Below are 21718 nucleotides of genomic sequence, written 5' to 3'. Positions count from 1 at the left end.
AGTCGCCATTGCAACATAGGCAACTAAAGCACCTATATGTGTCTAAGTTACTTAGGCTGATCATCACTCCCCTGTATATCAGAACTCAATTGGCCAACACCACCACCACCACCAACAACAACAACAACAACAACAACAACAAGAGAAGATGTAGGGGTGATGCTTACAGGGCACTGGGGACATACTACAAGGACAGAAAAAACACTGGGGCCTCTGATGACATTCACACAGCTCATTGACTGTCACACACTTTTACAAATTGAAATATTTTGTGGCAGGCCCCACACACTGCATCTGTACGTGTCATTTGGCACATGTTTAACAGGATTGCCCAATCAGTGCAGGACCACTGGCTTACCCATTGAGCAGAAACAGGTTCAGAAGGAGAGCAACACAAAGAACCTAAAAAAGTTACAAGCTGGTATTAATATGCTTTGATCGATATATACCCACCAAGCCCGACATAGATGAAGACGTGCAGTGTCGTGATGTCACTGCACTCGAATCATCAGTGGCATTGACACACATTATCTCAAGGCAAGGCTGCTGGGGTCACCCCAAGGGGCATCAGGGACTGTTAACCAAACACATCTAACTTTGCCACCTTTGACTTGCCACTACTGTAATTCATATAATTCTGCAAATTTAGCAATCTTGGCAAAAGAAGGGTCAGACAAGGCCAGTGCCACAGTTTGGACCTCCAGTTTGGGTGTTAATTGCTCAGTCGCATACATGATTAGCAAGTCCGCATTGAGGTTGTGTGACTAGGGCCTCCCATCGCGTAGACCGTTCGCCGTGTGCAAGTCTTTCGATTTGATACCACTTTGACAACTTGTGTTGTCCTACTCATCATCAATTCATTCCCATCAATGCGCAACACCCAGACCCTAAGCCGAGAAAATATCTGACCCAGCCGGGAATCGAACCCAGGCCCTTAGGATTGACATTGTCATGCTGACTACTCAACTACCGAGGGCGGACTGCATTGATGTAGAACATTGGGGTCAGTGAAACTAGTAACACAGTGTTGGCTCTTCTGCCAACACTACATGGACCACTGACTTCTATGGTCTCTTACATGAGTGTTAGAGGAGGCCGAAATGCACGCATTTTAGCTCACGCAGGCTGGCGTGAGGAGGGAAGAACTCTACTGACGTGAGGACTGGAACATGACAAGGAATTAGAATTTAGAAAGCGGACGTAGCTACTTTCTATCCTGAACAATATTGTGAATCATGTACCATCAAGAGCGACGTTCATCATTAATGGATTAAAGTTAAGTATCAAACTAGTTAAGTATCATAGTTTAGCATAGCCTTCAGCTACATCATTTGCTATGACCTAGCAAGGTGCCACATTCAGTTACTATCGTCTCTGCAAATGAGAGCGTCTGTAGACAGTGAGCCATCACTAGCAAAGTCAGCTGTACAACTAGGGTGAGTGCTAGGGAGTCTCTCTAGACTATACCTGCCGTGTGGTGGCGCTCGGTCTGCAATCACTGGTAGTGGCGACATGCGGATCCGGCGTATACTAACGGACCGCGGCCGATTTAAAGGCTACCACCTAGCAAGTGTGGTGTCTGGCGGTGACACCACAGTCCATGCACCCATACAACTGTCCAGGGTGCTTATGGAGTTGGTTAAACTGCAACCGTGCTGCCAACACATGGATTTCATGACCAACGTATTGTGCAAGAATCTGACAAATTCATCAAAGTTAAATTTCTCAGGCTCAGTAGAGGGCTTTAAATTATGTATGATTTCATATGAAATTGCATTGCTGGGCAAAAACACAGCAGCCTTATCAAGAGGATCAATGATACACTTTACTTGTGCTGGTTCTTGGTGCACTGGCAGGTAATTCTCCCACCTTTCCATACCCTTGTCAAAACAGTTGATTGGCATCAGGGGTGGTGGGGGCAGAGGAAGAGGAAGCCTCTCTTCCAATACCTGGCACACTGTCAGCACAAAGTGTGTATGGGACCATTCTGTGTTCTGATTGAAGAGTTCCTGCTGCAGCTGCAGTGGGACCATGGTGGACACAATTTTACATTACAAAAAAAAAAAAAAAAAAAAAAGTGCATCACATGCATAAGAATGTCTTCACCACTTTAGTATCCATATAAGGTGTGTGTGTGCCATGAACCATCACTGTTGGTATGAATGTCGACTGTAAAAGCCAATTGTGGCTTGAAAATAAGAAGGAAGCTGAACCATGGAAGAGGGAGCAAAACTTGACTTGGAAGTCAGTCAGTAGGGCAGTAGTGTGTGTTTCCGTCTGTGCTTCATCTTGGTGTTCAGCAAACTCGGCCAATGTGAACATCTCTCACCAGCAAGTGGAAAACAGAGCACAGCTTGAGGTGAGGTGAGGGGAGGGGCTGGTTAAAGGTAGGTACAGTCCAGCAGTTCCTACACTGGTGTCAACTATCATTGCCAACAAGTAAGCACCCGAGTCATTGGAGCAGCCCATTCTACGCTTCCTGCACGCTCTGTGACAGTGTTCTGCACTACAGTGAGGTGACAAAAGTCGTGGGATATCTGATGGACCTCCTTTTGCCCAGAATAGTGCAGCAAGTCGACGTGATGTGGACTCGACAAGTCATTGGAAGTCCCCTACAGAAATACTGAGCCATGCTGCATCTATAGCCATCCATAATTGCAAAAAAGCTGACAGTTCAGGATGTTGTGCACAAACTGACCTGTTGATTATGTCCCATAAATGTTTGATGGGATTCATGTAGGGTGATCTTAGTGGGCAAACCATTATCTTGAACTATCCAGAATGTTGTTGAACTAATCACAAGCAGTTGTGGCCCGTTGACATGGCGCATCATTGCTTAGGAACGTGAAATCCATGAATGGCTTCAAATGGTCTCCAAGTAGCTGAACATAACTATTTAGAGTAAATAATCAGTTCAGCTGGACCAGAGGAACCAGTCCATTCCATGCACATGCAGCCCACACCATTATGGAGCCACCACCAACTTCCACAGTTCCTTATTGATAACTTGAGTCCATGGCTTTATGGGGTCTGCAGTGCACTCAAACCCTACAATCAGTTCTTACCAACTGAGATTGGGACTCACATGACTAGGCTACAGTTATCCAGTCATCGAGGGTCCAACCAATATGGTCACAAGCTCAGGAGAGGTACTGCAGGCAATGTCATGCTGTTAGCAAAGGTACTCACATAAGTTGTCCACTGCCATAGCCCATTAACACCAGATTTTGCACACTGTCCTAGCAAAGACACTCATTTGATGCCCCACATTGATTTATGCTGTAATTTCATGCAATGTTGCTTGTCTGGTAGCCCTGACAGCTCTATGCAAACGTCTCTGCTCTCTGTCTTTAGTGAAGGCCATTGAACATAGCGTTGTCCTGGGTGAGAGGTAACACCTAAAAATTTGGTATTCTCAGCACGCTCTTGAGACTGTAGAGCTCAGAATATTGAATTCTTTAATGATTTCTGAAATGGAATGTCCCATGCATCTAGCTCCAACTGCAATTCCGCATTTCAACTATGTCAATTCCCATCATATGACCATAATAATTTCAGAAACCTTTTCATATGAATCAGTTGAGTACAAATGGCAGGTCTGCCAATGCACTTCCATTTTAAACCCTGTTTATACAATACTACCACCACCTCCATATTTGCATATTGCTATCAATAATGGCTCTGAGCACTATGGGACTTAACATCTATGGTCATCAGTCCCCCAGAACTTAGAACTACTTAAACCTAACTAACCTAAGGACATCACACAACACCCAGTCATCACGAGGGAGAGAAAATCCCCGACCCCGCCGTGAATCGAACCCGGGCACGGGAAGCGAGAACGCTACCGCACGACCACGAGCTGGCATATTGCTATCCCATGGCTTTTGTCACTTCAGTGTATTCCACTTACATGAGTATGAGCTGGCACAGAAGGATAGCTGTTGGGCTGTATACTGGATATCTAGCCATCCTCTAAGCCAGATAGCTGGATTCTGATGGCTGGATATTCAACCGAACATTGCCAATGAACATGTCATAATGTGTACCCAACAGATATCATGAATGGTGATGCCTGAAATCAGCAAAATCCTTCCTGAGTGAAGCAAGTGAGTGATTTGACTATGATTTTTTTTGTAAATACAGTCAATAACTACATCAGTCACATTCATTTGTTGTTGTTTGAGGTTCTTACTGATACTAACTTTTTAATTGCAAGATAAATTACGAAAAATATTATCATCACTGTTTACATCAAAACATTCCCAAATGATAAGTTTGCCATTTACTTGTTGTTGCCGAGTTCAAATTTCTCAAGGCGGAGAAGGAAAGAAGTACATATGTACCAAATCATTACATTGTTTTTTGTTCTTTTGTTTTGAATTGTTTTACTAAACTGATTAGTAAGGTGTTTGTCCATGTATATTGTGAGTAGCATTGTTAAGTACATATCACACATCAACTGGGCTGTTGTATGGAGGATGCTGGGAGCGAAGGCTTGTGTTCAGCTCGTAGCACATTGGTTGCTAAGACAAGCTTCACCACCTCCTCCCATAGCATCCAGCTTACAGCTTATGAAAGAACAAACATGTAATGGATCAATGCATCATATAAGCTACATGAAAGTTGATGAGGAGTCATCAGAAAGGCTAGGTACAGCTTCTTTGCTCAAATCTATAAATAATATCAACAATTGCTACTCTGCCCAAGAATCAACACTAGATTCACAATGGCTACTTCTTACTGCAGTGCACAATAGTGTTATGCAGCCAGGGTTAGCAATGAGTGGTGATAGTTGGCTGATTTGCTGTCACTACAGAATGTTGACAATCAGAGGGGGTCCAAGTTAAAGTATGTGACCTTTAGAAACACCCACACATCCCAAATAATTTTAGTTAAACCAAGTATTTGATAAATAGGTATCTGTCAATCAGTTATAAAAAACATTCAGACTAGTAAGAAATACTTAAATACATTTCATTAGGTTTAAATTAGGTTTTTTTTAATCTAACAGGTACCTCAGGTATGAAAAATCATCTGAGAAAGAAATATCCACATACATTCCAAGCAGTGCATAAAGCTATAGCTGCTGCCATGCCTACAATGTCTTTAGAAGTCTGTGGTACAATTTAATCTAAAACATTGACAGAAATGCAACTTACAATGCCACAATCATTTAAAAGGAAATTGTTTTGACAAGTAAACATCACAAAAAAATCATTATTTAGTAGCAGTAATGACTGCACTAGACAATGTTCCATCGTCTGTCATACAAAGGAGTGGATTTCAAGACTTGTAGGTGTCAGGGGCAGTTTTTTGGGAAACTGTATGAGGCCATGTTATTTTATAGCAGGGTGAAATGTGGTCTACAACAGAATTTATGAAAAATCAAAACAAATATTTCAGGTGCTTTCATGGTTTTTGTAACTTTTATGTGCACCTGTTTGCATTGTAATGACAACTGCCTGATCTTCATATTTCATTAGTGGTTTCCTGAACTGCACTTAGAACATACAGTTTTTCCTATGAAGCATTTTCTAGATTCTTGGGCTAGAGAAAATGCAGCAAGGGAACTTAATACTATCACTGGGACATTACCAGTGAAATACATTTACTCATTTTTGAAAGTGGTGCTAACGTGGTGAAAGGTGTCTGATTTAGCAGAATCATAATCAGCCATTCAGAGCTGTAACTGAGTCATTACTGGTCTAGGCTGAAGTAGCAGGAATGTTGCTGCTGGTAGAGGTTTCATAATGCACTTCAGTTGTTAAAGCTTAGCTTCTTTTGAATTGCCAACAGGTTTTCCTTGAGTTAACTTTACCACAGCATCAGTTGATGCAAGGTATTAACACAGTGGGGAGTGATAGCCATTTTTATTTCAACAGATGCATTATCATATAAAGGGTATGTCACTACACATGGCTGATCACAATATACTTACTGATTTGATGTCTCATCCGTGTGTAAAGCTTTGAAGCCTCTGAAGAATAGCAAAAAGTAAGTCCCAGTCTCTTCTGCATGTCCAAAGTAAATCTACAATTTGCAGCATTAAATAACTATTTAGATATGACGAATGCAGCTGGAGAACCCCTCACTTATGGAGATTCTTGCTGAAAGCTAAATTAGAATGTTGTTTCACTTCCTTAAATGAAGTTCCACATTTCTTGACTGAAGTCATTCTAAACCCAAAATTCAAGACAGAACTATCTGGGGGTTGCTGAAGCTGAATGAGTTACACACAAGATGCTATCAAAATTCTGTGAAGAATCTTCCACCAGTAGCAATTTATCTCCAGTGCTTGCTAAAACAAGTAAAGGGGATGAGACTGAATAAATTATGATTCACAAAGCTGACAGGACATATTCGGGGATTGCTTTAACCAGGTGTCCAATGAAAATGACAATAGTTAGTGTAAGAGTAAAAGAAAAAAAACTTAATTGCAAGAAAGATTGACATATTATTTGAAGATACTTAAAATCAGTTGTAGCAGTGACTCTTACAAGTTGGTCAGCTAATGTTACACAAAACTTAAATTCTAGCAACCTTTTGTACATTTCATCTTTCAGCACCTTGCAGTATTGTATAAATTATGAAGTGAAATTGCTTGTCTCTTAATGTAGAGAAACTGTGTTTATTTACTAGCCATTTTAACAAAAATAAGTTATTCTCCATGAGTTGCCTCCAGTTCAGTACTAGTATTAGTGTTTTAATTTTAAGATATTATGGTTGTGTGTTCAAAGTACCATATGTGTGAATTGCATAAAGTTAGTTTTAAGAATTCTTCATAATTTATTGAAAAATCTGGTATCCACCAGATACTGACCTATTATTCAATATCGTACAGGTAGTAAAATTAAGGTCAGACAGGCTAGATACTGGATAGTTGCTAGATATCCCCTTCATACCTAGCATACACATAGTCCTTTGCCACTGATGGTGACAAATTAGATTTAAATTAGATAAACTTTTTGTTCATTAATGCACTCACTGAACATTGAAAAAGCCATTCTGAAAAGTCTACAATGTTGTATGGCGTATGAAGGTAAACACATGTACCATTCTTTCACTTTTCCTCCTCATGCAGTCAGAAACATTCCACATTGGTAAGAATATGGACATGTTTAAGAGAACTTGACCCACCAACACTGATATTCTATAATAACGCCAGCAAACCAATTGATTTTGCTCTTTTGGTTGGCCTAGTCAGGTATCTAGTACTACATTCTTGTAACTGGTGTCATCATCCATATTTTCCATGAAATATTTGACCTCACTCTGTCTTCAGAACCAGTTCTCAATGAATGTCATGGCGATCATCTCAGCAGGTATGTCCTTGATTGCAACCACCTCTGCCCACAGGATGCATGTGTCCACCACTGTGAATATATACATGTAGCCTTCAGATGAGGGAAGAGGGCTGGCTAGGTCAATGTGAACATGCCCGATCTTCATATGCAAGCAGGTGAGGGACATTTTCTGATTTCTGATTTTGCTGCTTTGGCACTGATGCATTAACAAGCCCAGGTGCACTTATTTTTTCCTGATGGAAGACCACACAAATGAATCAAGCATCTGTTTGACAGTAGCATTGGAACCAGGTTGTGTCACGTTGTGGACACTGTTGAAAGCCATCTGTCAAAACTGAGACATAATGTAAGGCCTTGGTTTGTTTCTAGATACATCTCACCATATACTTTCCATGCTGATGGTTGCATCCAACAGCTGGATGTGTAGGCTGATGGAGGAGTCGTTCAATAACAGTTGATGTTGTTGATTCAAATACTGAGGAGTGGCAAGGTTATTGTAGTTCAAAACAGGCAATAGGCTGGTGATGCTGATAACATCATAGGCAACTACTTTATTGTCAATTGGCATTCATGATGCGAAAAGACATCCACCACAGACATATATGATGTGTTTGAAATGGTGTGGAGAGCACATTTGGAATGCTGACATGATAGGTTTGTAGTCAGTGCAAATGGTAACTAGTCAGACCCTGACAAGTGGGTGGAAGTGTTGGATGCTCTCTCAGATTGCTAAAAGCTCCCTATCATAAGTGCTCTGACTTTCTTTTTCCAAAAACTTCCAACCTCTAATGTGTTTGGATGAGATGCAATGTCCATTAACTTTTTGGTGTATTACTGCACAAATAGCTTTTATTGTTAATGGCAGCCAATACACTAAGTGCACTCCAGGAGCCAGGTGATTGATTGCCACAGAATTGGTGAGGCTTTCTTGAAAGGCCTTGAAAGAGGCTTTCATGTTGCAGGGGTTCCTGAGAGGTGGCATCAGTAAAAATTAACCAAGCTGAGGAAATTCTTCAGTTTTTGATCATTCTGCAGCTATGGAAAGGCAGATACAAATATCTAATTTCCCAGGTAAGGGTGTGATGCCATGTGCCAACACTTTATAGCCAAGGAATGTTACTACACTTGTCCTCATTGAGCATAATTCCACAGTCAGTTAACCTCTGTCACACTGCCCTTAAATGATGCTCATTAATTGGATGTTTTTAGAAAATACTAGTATGTCATTGAAGTAAGTGACAGTCCAAATGGCACTATCATTGCAGTTTTAAGTATGAGTTTTTGGTTTGCCTTCTGGACCTGAAAACACAGCCCAGATGTGACAATGCTTTTTGGTTGGGTTCTAAGGGGCCTTGCATTTTGCTTCAGTCATTGGTTGCCACTGGAATCTGATTAGCTGGCCGGGGTGGCCGAGCGGTTCTAGGCGCTACAGTCTGGAACTGCACGACCACTACGATCACAGGTTTGAATCCTGCCTCGGGCATGGATGTGTGTGATGTCCTTAGGTTAGTTAGGTTTAATTAGTTCTAAGTTCTAGGGGACTGATGACCTCAGCAGTCAAGTCCTATAGTGCTCAGAGCCATTTGAACCATTTGGAATCTGATTATATACTTTTGTCAATCTAACACATTAAAAATGGTTACACCTGCCAGAGCACTGGTGAAACCTTGGATGTTTGGTACTGGGTATCTATCTAGGATTTTTCAGGCATTTACCACATGATAATTGCTGTAAGATGCCATGAACCATCCTTATTGCATGCTAGATGCAGTCATGAGGACCAAGGACTGCCTGAACAGTGATTGACTCCATCCTGAAGCATCTCTTCGAAAGTAGCTCTGGTCTCGTGCAACTGTTCCAGCATGATCCTACAGGTGTGGAACAAAACAGGCAGCCCAGGGGTGGTACAAATGTGGTGCACCATTTTGTGTGTGGCCATGCCTCATGGCTTCAGGCAAGGCAGTAGCCAAAGGAGATATGAAGGGGGTCTGGACCCCTCCCTCTTCGAATGACCTAACTGACATTACGCATGACCTAGTTGCTGTCTCCATCCCGTATTCCTATCTCTGGATCCCAGCCAATATTGTTATTTATGTGTAACAACAATAATTATTGCCTACAGTGGTAAAATTAAAGTTTGCAAAATGTCGCCTGATTATATATGTTACCGTGAATGACTGAAATTGGAGAATGTAGACTTTCACCGTTGAATGTCAACAGATACCAAATACATCGGTGAAAGATCAAATACATCGGTGAAAGATCAAATACATCGGTGAAAGATCAAATATTTCATTACATTGTTGTACATTTGGACCCTCTCCAGTATGTGTCAACAATCACAGATATGCTCTGGTGGAGGTCCAAAACAGAAGAGTCAAAAAACAAGTGACTGATTCCAAGCAGAACAAAGGATTTGGCAGGAGAGAGCCAATCAGCTTTCAGTTTTATGCAAGCTTTGATAACACAAGCAACATTTTCTTATTTTTTTCTGATACTCTAATTTACACTAAATGGATACTGCAGTAAATCGTGATCTTCTTCATGAAAAGTGAAATGCATTAATTGCGCGTAAATGAGAAGACAATTGTTTTTATTTTTCTCAAGAAAAGTATTCTAAAATACTTTATGAAGTGGTTTCTGCTAAAATTAAATGCAACACACCTTTGAATTACAGACAATTAAAACGTTTAGATATTTTAAAAATTAATGAAGGAGAGAAGTTAATTGTACCATTAAAACCAGGGCAAACGAACATACAGTATTATGTTAACAATGAAGAATTGTACAGTATACTTTGTGAAACTTGCATCAGAATAGGCCATGGAGGAAAAACACGTATGCTTAAAGAGTTGAAAGTTAAATACAAAAATATTACATATGAAGTTTTATTTAAATTTATGCAAACAGTGTCAAATGAAACACAGTGCGCCTATGAAAGGCATTGTTGTGAAACCAATGGTTAGTTCTGAATTAAACTCAAGATGTCAAGTTGATCTGATACATCTGCAGTCAAACAGAGATGGCAAATATAAGTTCATAATGGTGTATCAAGATCATGTAACTAAGTTTGTCCAGCTACGACCTATGAAAACTAAAAGAGCTGAAGAAGTAGTGCATCATGTTCCTTCAATATTTTTAACATTCGGTGCACCAGCAATATTGCAATCAGATAATGGTACAGAATTTAGTAATAGTCTTATCCAAAATATTCTCAATGTGGAAAGATGTTAAAACAGTTTATGGAAAGCCTCGTCACAGTCACACAGGCTCAGTTGAAAAGGCCAATCAGGATATACAGAATATGCTAACTGCATGGATGAATGATAACAATACAAATAAATGGTCAGATGGTTCATCCTTTGTTCAATTTGCCAAGAACACTACATACCATGAAGGAATACGCCAAAGTCCTTATGAAGCCATGTTTTGCGTTAAAGCAAAACAAGGCATAGCATTGTCTTTTTTGGATGGCGAACAAATCACAAATATTGAAAGTGAAGAACAACTCAAAGAAATTGCCAATACTTCTGAAACCAAAGAACAGCATGAAGAAACTGTTAATATTTATTAAAAAATTTGAGGTGATGTCATACTGAAAACCATATTCCAAAGAAAAATATTGAAGAGGACCTACAACCTACAACGTCTTCACATCAAAAGTTCTGTCTGAAAAACACCAGTTGATTTCTACAAAATGAGTGGCTGTGAAAGAAAATCTTCTACTGCAAGCAACAAAGATGTATTCGTACATTATCATCAATTTGAGCAGGAGGAAACTGTTTTTGTGAGATTCGTAACAAGTCCCTGATGTCGATTGTGGTCATACGGATAGCCGAAATGTGTTAGTGGTTGTTGTTGGAATAGAAGACCCCAACTTCTATAAACTGGCAAATAAAAATGGTACCCTCAAGCAGCTTTACACACATAATCAGTTCATAATTTCTAAAGAAAAGTTACTTTCCATAGATGAGATTTCTTTTCAAGAACTGTTGCCAAGAGCATGCATAGCCTTTTCCCTTGCTTATCAAATTAGCTGTAGCTGCTTCTGTCATTGCAAAAGGAAGTGTTCCACTTGTAAAAAGCAAGGGACCCTTTTGCAATTCAAAGTGTCATAATAGTTTAAGTTGTTGCAATAAATAAGATTTGAATCACATAAGTAAGTAATTTTTATAACTATTATTTTCTTTTCTCATGTAGAATGTACTGTGTATTTTAAGTTCTTGATCATTCCTTTCAGAAAGAGAGGCAAAACAGTTATGTCACCCTTGTTGGAGATTTATATTTTCTTCTCAGTCATTCAGTCACTATAAAATGTCACATGTCCAACATTCACCATTAGTGCATGGTGAATGTCAACATTTAGTGGTGTAAGTCAGAAATAAACCATATTTAGCAAATATTTCGGACATACACTAAGCGACTATGTGAACGTTGACATTCACCGGTGGAAGTCAACATTCTCCAGATTTGTGTGTTTCACTGTAACACGTACATGATGATGAAATTTGAGCTATATAAGCTTGACAGGAAAGGATTTGTATGCCCCTTGAATTAGTCAGCATCTCACACAAAACAGAAACATTGTCCCAAAGTACAAAGAATTTATGATAACATTATTTGGAATAAGATTTAAAGGATTGTGGAGTTCTTTGTTATATGTTTTTTGCAATTTAATAGTTTCCCAACACCATCTTTGTTTACATGTGATGTGTTACAATAGAGGAAGGAATGTGTGACCAATGGAGGTACTTTATTTTACTTGTTTATTTTCACTTTTAGACATACATTTAGTTTTTAGTCAAAACAAAAAATCTACTGAAAACCATGTTCTGAAATAGTATTTGTTTCTCCACTACATAGTGCCACAAGTTACCCCAAAATCATGAGACAACACAGATTTACATGTGTTAGTATGACGTGTAACTGATGACGGAGGTTTAAACCTTCAAAATGCATTGTGGATACAAATAAATCAGTGATTGGTAACAATGAGCTTGTTGTTTCATTTGAAAATGACTGCATAGAAGATGAGCTGAGCATCTCTTTGAAGCCTCCTGGGACTAAAAGCCATATGATAAATAAATAATAACCCTAATTCTCCTCATTTAGGCTCATGTTTTTGTCTGCCAGGACGTTCTTTAATGCAGACAATGATCTTCCTTATTTTGCAAGAAGTGAGAGACGCATGCTTAAATGAAGAAATTTAGGAAAATGTGTGGCTGGATCACTATGGATCCTTTGTAGTTTCACCACCAAAAATTGTTAGATAGAGAAGCTAGAACAATTAGAACAGAGACATATTTAGTCCAAAAGCCATATCGGTAATAATCATGGTGTCCCAAAAAATTTGTGCTTGCCTCTTCCTGATTACCCTTCACTCTGGATTTGAGTTGAGAAAGTGAAGGGAGATTGGAGCATGACTGCTTCTTAGTGGTTTGCCATATTGCAGCACTCCTAACTAAGGAGATTGTATCTCCACTTGGTGAAAACTCTAATGAACTATTTTATTCAACAATGATCTCAAGCATCTCCAGTGTTCTATGGGCTGCTTGTAGTACACATTCAGTGGTTTTCAGAGTATTATTTAACACACTGTTTTACATATGTAACCTGGTAGTTTCAAGACTGTTATGTAGTCATCTTCAATGTTAGAGCTCAGAAACCAAGTTGTGTTGGTAGGTCTCCCACTGGCTTCTTTCCTTGTTCGATGAAGAAGTATTTAAGTTTACTACCATGTGAAAGGTCTGTACTGCAAAATGACCCTTTACACTTGAAATAATGTGCCCATTGATGGAATATATGAGGCAAGCATTCTGTAATCCATGGTCAAAATGGTTTCTGTGAGAAAACTGTGCCCAAAATTGGTTGAGTAATGTCAGTCAACGCAAATATCCATTTGCAGTACCAGCGAGTCTGACACCAAAACCCAAAGCCTTGGAACCATACGTGTGTGACAGAATCGTTGACTGCCAATAAAGGGACTGCATTGACTTGCTTAGCATCAGGAGAGTACATGGCCAGCAGAATGCTGATGTCCAATCCCATGTCGATTAAAAACAGTAAGCCTGAAGAAAAGTCACTGACAAACAGCCTCTGTGATGTTGCTGGAGGCGACAGTGCCAATGTTTTACTGCAGCTGGTAGTACAGTGAGTAGTTGTATATGAAGTATGTAATGTAGAGCATCGATTGGTCCTCTGCAGTAGGTGCTGTAAATGGCTGTCACAATCTGTTGCACCTAAGACAGATTATGTTTGGTATTTGAGTACGAAAACAGTTTCAGCACTTCATAGCTTTTAACCAAAATGTCTTTGAAACCAGCAGATTTCTGCACTAGGTAGCTGATAACTGTAAGACTGGGGTGCAAGGGCATGGTGTTTACACATGCCATCTGCAGCCACAGTTCATAGTTGCACTGTCTCTAGATGCTTAGCTATCTTCTTGATGGTGCCATGGAGACTTTGGAGATTCTTGGGTATGATCAATGGTCATCAGGCAGCAGCAAAGTTTCAACTCATTGGACTGGTCCAGCATGGGTCACTTAACTCGTGCATCATGGTGGCCACTGCAACACCCATCATTCCTGCTGAAGGCGAGTGTGGTGTGCCCTCTGTTTGCAACTTGCATAATGGCTATCCTTCATGAGCAATTAATAGAAAAGTGTCTGAAATAATACTGGCATCACACATCTGGCAACAATAACAGCTACCACGCATTCAGCTAACATTAATCATTCCATGAAAATGTGTCCAGAATTCATGTGGTGTCTTGTCACCACGCCTCTTGTTGGTAAGGGACCTGAGTGAGCATTTGCAATGTGAGATCAGCACCATTTTGAGAGTATTGTAGGTATATTTAAGAGGGTGGGAGGGGGGGGGGGGGATAGGATACAATTGGACACTAAAGAAGTCACTTGTTGATAAAGGTTACTGATCACTAAAGTGAACTGTTGGAGGCCATCACAGATTTTTTGTTGGGCAACTTCAAACAACAGAGACCATAATTGTAAATATGGTGCAAGATGACTATGAGATCTGATGGGTGGAATGTCTGTTGCTTTTGTATTTAGATGGAGGGACTGGAACCAGTAGCATGTTAATGTTGAGTTTAATGTCACTGAAGCATGGCTGTGCACAGCGTTGTTCTCTAGTTGCATTACTGTAACTGCCAATGGTAAAACAGGTGTGGATGTTATCATGCTGTTTGGAATTGGTTTGATGCATGGTGCAGTTGAAATACAGAAGATGGACATGGTACCATCCATGACATTAAACACAAGATTGAGGTTCTACAATCAATGGTATGCAGTAGGTTATTCAATTTGGTCATAATGGAATGTATCTGTGCAAATAACCTATACATACAGGGTGTCCAGAAAAGGGCTCCCTGATTTCAAAATTAAATATCTCAAAAACAAAGATCGGTAGAGGAATGCAGTAAACGGTATGTTTATTGTGAAAGCTGTAAGAAGTTTATACAGCAGTTTGAAATAATAGTTACAAAAGCTGCTAACAGATGGGACTGTACGCTGTACAGCTCATATCAGCATACGTAAGTGAAATAATCATATGAAAACAGGGACAGAGGTGGCACAAACGAAGAATGAAATTCACCATCACATTTCATAGTGTCTCAACTGAAATGGATTTACATGCCACAGAGATTGCCAATTCAAGCTCGTCCAGCATGGCGGGATGCTTTGGGTAGACCATGTCTTTCACTGTGCCCCACAAAAAAAAGTCACAGGGAGTCAAATGTGGAAAATATGGAGGTCAATCCATGCCTGCACCAGTAAATTTGGGATATTCCAAAGCAATGACTCGATTCCCAAAGTATTCCTCAAGAAAGCGAAACACTTGTTCGGTCCGATGTGGTCAGGCTCCATCTTGCATAAACCATTCAGTACCTGGTCGATCCTCTAACGCTTGCTGTGTGGTGACAAATTGTTCCAAAATTGCAATGTAATGTGTACCAGTGACCGTTTCTCGAATGAAAAAAGGGCCAATAATGCCTCTGCTGCATACTGCAGCCCACACAGTAACTTTAGGAGAATACAGGGGTTTTGCTTCACACCAATGTGGCTTTTCAGAACCCCAAAATCACCAGTTCTGATTATTCACGTATCCATTCAGGTGGAAGTGTGCTTCATCTGTAAACCAGATGCAGCCAACATCAAATCCTTCACTGTCAATCATTGTGAGCATCTGATTAGCAAAGGCAACCCTTTGTTGCACAGCTTGTATGGGTATGGCCTGGTGCATTTGGTTTGAAGCATTCCAGCATGCAGAAAATACTGAGAAAGAGCCTACACATGTTTCCATTCAAAATTCAGTCTCAGATGCAATTCTACGGATGGATGACATTGGATTTCACTGAATAATTGCAGAAACTCTGGCGATATTTTCAGATGTAACTGCGGTTTGCTTGCGGCCAACATGCCCCACTAGATCATCAGTTACGCTGCCTGTTCATTGAAATTTTGTGAAGAGCGTATGAATGGTTTTCGCATCAGGTCCTTTTGGAACATTAAATCGTGCTTGAAAACTTCGCCTTGTTGCCGTAGGACTCTCTTCTAACCTGTGGTACTCTAAAACCATGTACTCCATTGAACAATGTGTTTTTCTGGTGCTAATCTCTTCCTTCGGTACACTAACCTCCTTTCACGTTTCAATAGTGGAATTGATCGCTCTGGGCTTCAGATCACTATTTATACTAGGCATTACCTATGGCGATTATAGCACCATCTGTTAGCAGCCTTTGTAACTATTATTTCAAGCTGCTGTATAAACTTCTTACAGCTTTCACAATAAACATACCGTTTACTGCATTCCTCTAGCGATCTTTGTTTTCGAGATATTCAATTTTGAAATCGGGGAGTCCTTTTCTGGACACCCTTTAAGAGTGCAGTTTCTTCTTTGGGGTCACCAATTATTTAGAAACACTACCATCTATGTATAAAACACATACATCAGTTATTGTTATGATAGTGTTCACTTTTATCACACACAGACAAAAATCATAATGCAAAGACATTATGAAGCTAACAAGAACAGCTAAATCAAAGACCATCTCCAACTTAAACAATGCACTTGTTACATATCAATTTGTTGATTGTCACTCTCACAATGTCTCTATTTAATGTCTCTATTTAATGTCTCTATTTAATGTCTCTATTTAATGTCTCTATTTAATGTCTCTATTTAATGTCTCTATTTAATGTCTCTATTTAATGTCTCTATTTAATGTCTCTATTTAATGTCTCTATTTAATGTCTCTATTTAATGTCTCTATTTAATGTCTCTATTTAATGTCTCTATTTAATGTCTCTATTTAATGTCTCTATTTAATGTCTCTATTTAATGTCTCTATTTAATGTCTCTATTTAATGTCTCTATTTAATGTCTCTATTTAATGTCTCTATTTAATGTCTCTATTTAATGTCTCTATTTAATGTCTCTATTTAATGTCTCTATTTAATGTCTCTATTTAATGTCTCTATTTAATGTCTCTATTTAATGTCTCTATTTAATGGCATCTAGCAAACTATATAATATGAAAAGAGAAACAGTTGTTCAGAAAATTCAGAAACACTTAGTGGATGAGTACCCACAGATGACAAAGCTGAAGAAGAAGAAGAAGAAGAAGAAGAAGAAGAAGAAGAAGAAGAAGAAGTAGTAGTAGTAGTAGTAGTAGTAGTAGTAGTAGTAGTACCCAAAATCTTCTTAGCCATCCTCTTAGACTACAATTTCTGACATTTTTTATCTACTAGTTAATCCTCAGTATTGCAAATGCTGTTAACATTCCTGTGTGTCTGTCATATCAGTGCTTTGATAGTGCAGTGGAAGATCTTTGTTCTACAAGAGATGCACACCCAGCTTGCTTAAGACAAAAGCTTATGTGGATTACTATATGTAGCTTGATTGCACATAGTTAAAAAAAAAGGAAAAAAAAGTTTTATGCTAACAAATATTTCTGTTGTCAAGGTGGTGAGCATAAGATATCCCATGCCAAACTATTCTAATCCTTTACTCTTTTATCACCTTATGAGTATTTACACCCATTTTTTGTTCTATGATTTAACACACACTTCATAATGACTTTATCTCCTTACCTTAAATACTCCTCCTGTGTCCAGCTTATATCTTACGTCTTACCCAATATATTCATCCAATTATTTTTGGTAAATAGCCTCAAGACTACCTCTTTTCCTTCTCTGTGTGTGGCTTTCCCATTTCTTTCACACTATTTGTCCTGCTGTAGTCTCCTGTTATATACCTGGCTGCCTTTTGTTGCGCTCCTTACCTTTAAAAGGTATCTTTGTGCATAATCCCATATTTCTGTAGCATACTCAAAATCTACATCTACATGATTACTCTGCAATTCACAGCCAGCAGAGTGGCTGAGCGGTTCTAGGCGCTACAGTCTGGAACCACGCGACCGCTACGGTTGCAGGTTCGAATCCTGCCTCGGGCATGGATGTGTGTGATGTCCTTAGGTTAGTTAGGTTTAAGTAGTTCTAAGTTCTAGGGGACTGATGACCTCAGATGTTAAGTCCCATAGTGCTCAGAGCCATTTGAACCATTTTTTGCAATTCACATTTAAGTGTCTGGCAGAGGCTTCGTCGAACCACAATCATACTATCTCTCTACCATTCCACTCCTGAACAGCGCGCGGGAAAAATGAACACCTAAACTTTTCTGTTCAAGCTCTGATTTCTCTTATTTTATTTTGATGATCATTCCTACCTATGTAGGTTGGGCTCAAAAAAATATTTTCGCATTCGGAAGAGAAAGTTGGTGACTGGAATTTCGTAAATAGAATTCGCCACGACAAAAAAGTCTTTGCTTTAATGACTTCCATCCCAACTCGCGTATCATATCTGCCACACTCTCTCCCCTATTACGTGATAATACAAGACGAGCTGCCCGTTTTTGCACCCTTTCGATGTCCTCCGTCAATCCCACCTGGTAAGGATCCCGCACCGCGCAGCAATGTTCCAACAGAGGATGAACGAGTGTAGTGTAAGCTGTCTCTTTAGTGGACTTGTTGCATCTTCTAAGTGTCCTGCCAATGAAACGCAACCTTTGGCTCACCTTCCCCACAATATTATCTATGTGGTCTTTCCAACTGAAGTTGTTCGTAATTTTAACACCCAGGTACTTAGTTGAATTGACAGCCTTGAGTATTGTACTATTTTATCGAGTAATCGAATTCCAATGGATTTCTTTTGGAACTCATGTGGGTCACCTCACACTTTTCGTTATTTAGCGTCAACTGCCACCTGCCACACCATACAGCAATCTTTTCTAAATCGCTTTGCAACTGATACTGGTCTTCGGATGACCTTACTAGACGGTAAATTACAACATCTTCGAACAACCTATGATAACTGCTCAGATTGTCTCCCAGGTCATTTATATAGATCAGGAACAGCAGAGGTCCCAGGACACTTCCCTGGGGAACATCTGATATCACTTCAATGTTACTCGATGATTTGCCGTCTATTACTATGAACTGCGATCTTCCTGACAGGAAATCATGAATCCAGTCACACAACTGAGATGATACCCCATAGGCCTGCAGCTTGATTAGAAGTCGCTTGTGAGGAACAGTGTCAAAAGCTTTCCAGAAATCTAGAAATACGGAATGAACTTGAGATCCCCTGTCGATAGCGGCCATTACTTTGTGCAAATAAAGAGCTAGCTGCGTTGCACAAGAATGATGTTTCCTGAAACCATGCTGATTACGTATCAATAGATCATTCCCTTCGAGGTGATACATAATGTTTAAATACAATATATGCTCCAAAACCCTACCACAAACCGACGTCAATTATATAGGTCTGTAAGAAGGCTAGTAGGAGTAATCCATCGAACTAAACACTGGTGCAACCTGTGCAATTTTCCAATCTGTAGGTACAGATCTACCAGTGAGCGAGCGGTTGTATATGACAGCTAACTAGGGAGTCATTGTATCAGCATAATCTGAAAGGAACCTAATCAGTATACAATCTGGACCTGAAGACTTGCCGTATCAAGCGATTTGAGTTGCTTCACAACCCGTAATGTATCTACTTCTACGAAAATCATGCTAGCAGCTGTTCATGTTTCAAATTCTGGTATATTCCATTTGTCTTCCGTGGTGAAGGAATTTAGGAAAACTGCATTCAATAACTCCGCTTTAGCGGCACAGTCGTTGGTAACAGCACCATCAGCACTGCGCAGCATAGGTATTGACTGCGTCTTGCTACTTGTGTACTTTACAAACGCGCAAAATTTGGCACAGACTTCAATGCGAGATGCCTTTAATAGGTTCCACAACGAAACATTGTCTCCAAATTTGGTAGAAAATCCGAAGAAATTCTGGTTGTGTGTAAATTTTAGCCAATCTTTGGGATTTCACGTTCTTCTGAACTTCGCATGCTTTTTCTGTTGCCTCTGCAACAGCGTTCGGACCTGTTCTGTGTACCATGGGGGATCAGTTCCATCTCTTACTGGTTTATGAGGTATTAATCTCTCAATTGCTGTTGCTACTATATCTTTGAATTTGAGCCACACCTCGTCTACATTTGCATAGTCAGTTCGGAAGGAATGGAGATTGTATCTTAGGAAGGCTTCTAGTGACACTTTATCCGCTTTTTTAAATAAAATTATTTTGCGTTTGTTTCTGGAGGATTTGGTAGAAACGGTTTTGAGCCTAGCTACAACGACCTTGTGATCACTAGTCCGTGTATCAGTCATGATGCTCTCTATTAGCTCTGGATTGTTTGTGGCTAAGAGATCAAGTGTGTTTTCGCAACTATTTACAATTCGCGTGGGTTCGTGGACTAACTGCTCCAAATAATTTTCAGAGAAAGCATTTAGGACAATCTCGGAAGATGTTTTCTGTCTACCACCGATTTTGAACAAGTATTTTTGCCAACATATCGAGGGAAGGTTGGAGTCCCCACCAACTATAACCGTGGGGTATTTATTTGTTACGAGACTCAAATTTTCTCTGAACTGTTCAGCAACTATATCATCGGAGTCTGGGGGTCAGTAGAAGGAGCCAGTTATTAACTTAGTTCGGCTGTTAAGTATAACCTCCACCTATACCAATTCGCACGGAGTATCTACTTTGACTTCACTAAAAGATAAACCACTACTGACAGACACAAGCACTTCACCACCAATTCTGCCTAAACTATCTTTCCTGAACACCGCCTGAGACTTCATAAAAATTTCTGCAGAACTTATTTCAGGCTTTAGCCAGCTTTCTGTACCTATAACGATTTCGGCCCCTGTGCTTTCTATTAGCGCTTGAAGCTCAGGGACTTTCCCAGCACAACTACAACAATTTACAACTACAATTCCGACCTTACAAGCTACATTCTGTAACCTTGTCAACATGTATAGAGACATCCATGGTTTGTTTACTGCCTCACCTATATGCAGACCCCAGTGAAGCTTCTCAGCATTCATTGTCTCACCCAGCTATCAGCATAGCTGTCCTGCTGTGATATCATCTGTTTCCAGTTAATCACAAATAACAGCATTAGCATAAAATAGGTGTACAGTCATCACATATATCTCCTCTGCATGTCCCAAAAATATCATTCCCTTTGTATTGTCAATGACTTCAAAGTTTATCTGCAGCAGCTTGAATTTTTCTGTGCTTTTTATTTACTTATGTAGTATTACATCATTACTGAAAAGTCTTAATTCAGTTTCTCTTCTTTCAAAAACATCAGAAGGTCATTGCTTTTTCTGTTTTGTGTCTGTTTTCTATGAGGGAACATATACAGCTCACTAGTCTTGCATCAATCCCAGTCCTCGCAGCTTAATTAATAGTGTAATGTGACTTAACATATTAAAAACGTTTGAGAGATCAATGGTTATATAGCCAAGTTGCTGTCTCCTTTCAATCACTTATGATCAATCCCACTGAAAACCAGTTACCCATGACTCACATGTAAACCGTAAACCCTACTCGCAAGACAATATAGTAGGAAATTTCTGGTAGAGTATAAATAATTTAGGAGTAAAGAAGACCATTCACTGAATGGCAGAAACATTGAGACACACACACACACACACACACACACACACACACACACACACACACACACACACACACACACACACACAAAGTAGTTCAAGAAATGAAGAAATGATTTATTCCAGTAGCTAGTAAAGTTTCTTTTAAGACATGTTGATTCCTATACTATCACCCTATTTTCCATGAAATGTATGTCAAATGCAAGATTCAGATGGAGCCAGAATTGAAATATTTTCTACTATTAGAGTGGAAAAGAAAAATATTAGTTTTTCCTGACTCAAGATATTTCTGAATTGTGGCCTTCAGTAGTTTATGGTAGTAATTGTGTTGTAGAGACACACAAATGGTATCTTTTGACAGGTAATCTGATGAC

At 39.6% G+C, this 21718-nt stretch overlaps 1 protein-coding gene across 1 annotated transcript in view; it reads right to left on the bottom strand.

Moving 5' to 3' along the window:
- The window catches only part of LOC126469629 (probable medium-chain specific acyl-CoA dehydrogenase, mitochondrial), a 196190-nt gene that overhangs the window by 39160 nt on the left and 135312 nt on the right, over nucleotides 1-21718 (bottom strand). The window lies entirely within an intron of this gene.

The sequence above is a fragment of the Schistocerca serialis genome, chromosome 3 (genome assembly GCF_023864345.2).
Source record: "Schistocerca serialis cubense isolate TAMUIC-IGC-003099 chromosome 3, iqSchSeri2.2, whole genome shotgun sequence".
Taxonomy (NCBI): domain Eukaryota; kingdom Metazoa; phylum Arthropoda; class Insecta; order Orthoptera; family Acrididae; genus Schistocerca; species Schistocerca serialis.
Note: the sequence above shows the minus strand (reverse complement) of the source record. Positions and strands in the feature narration are given on the sequence as shown.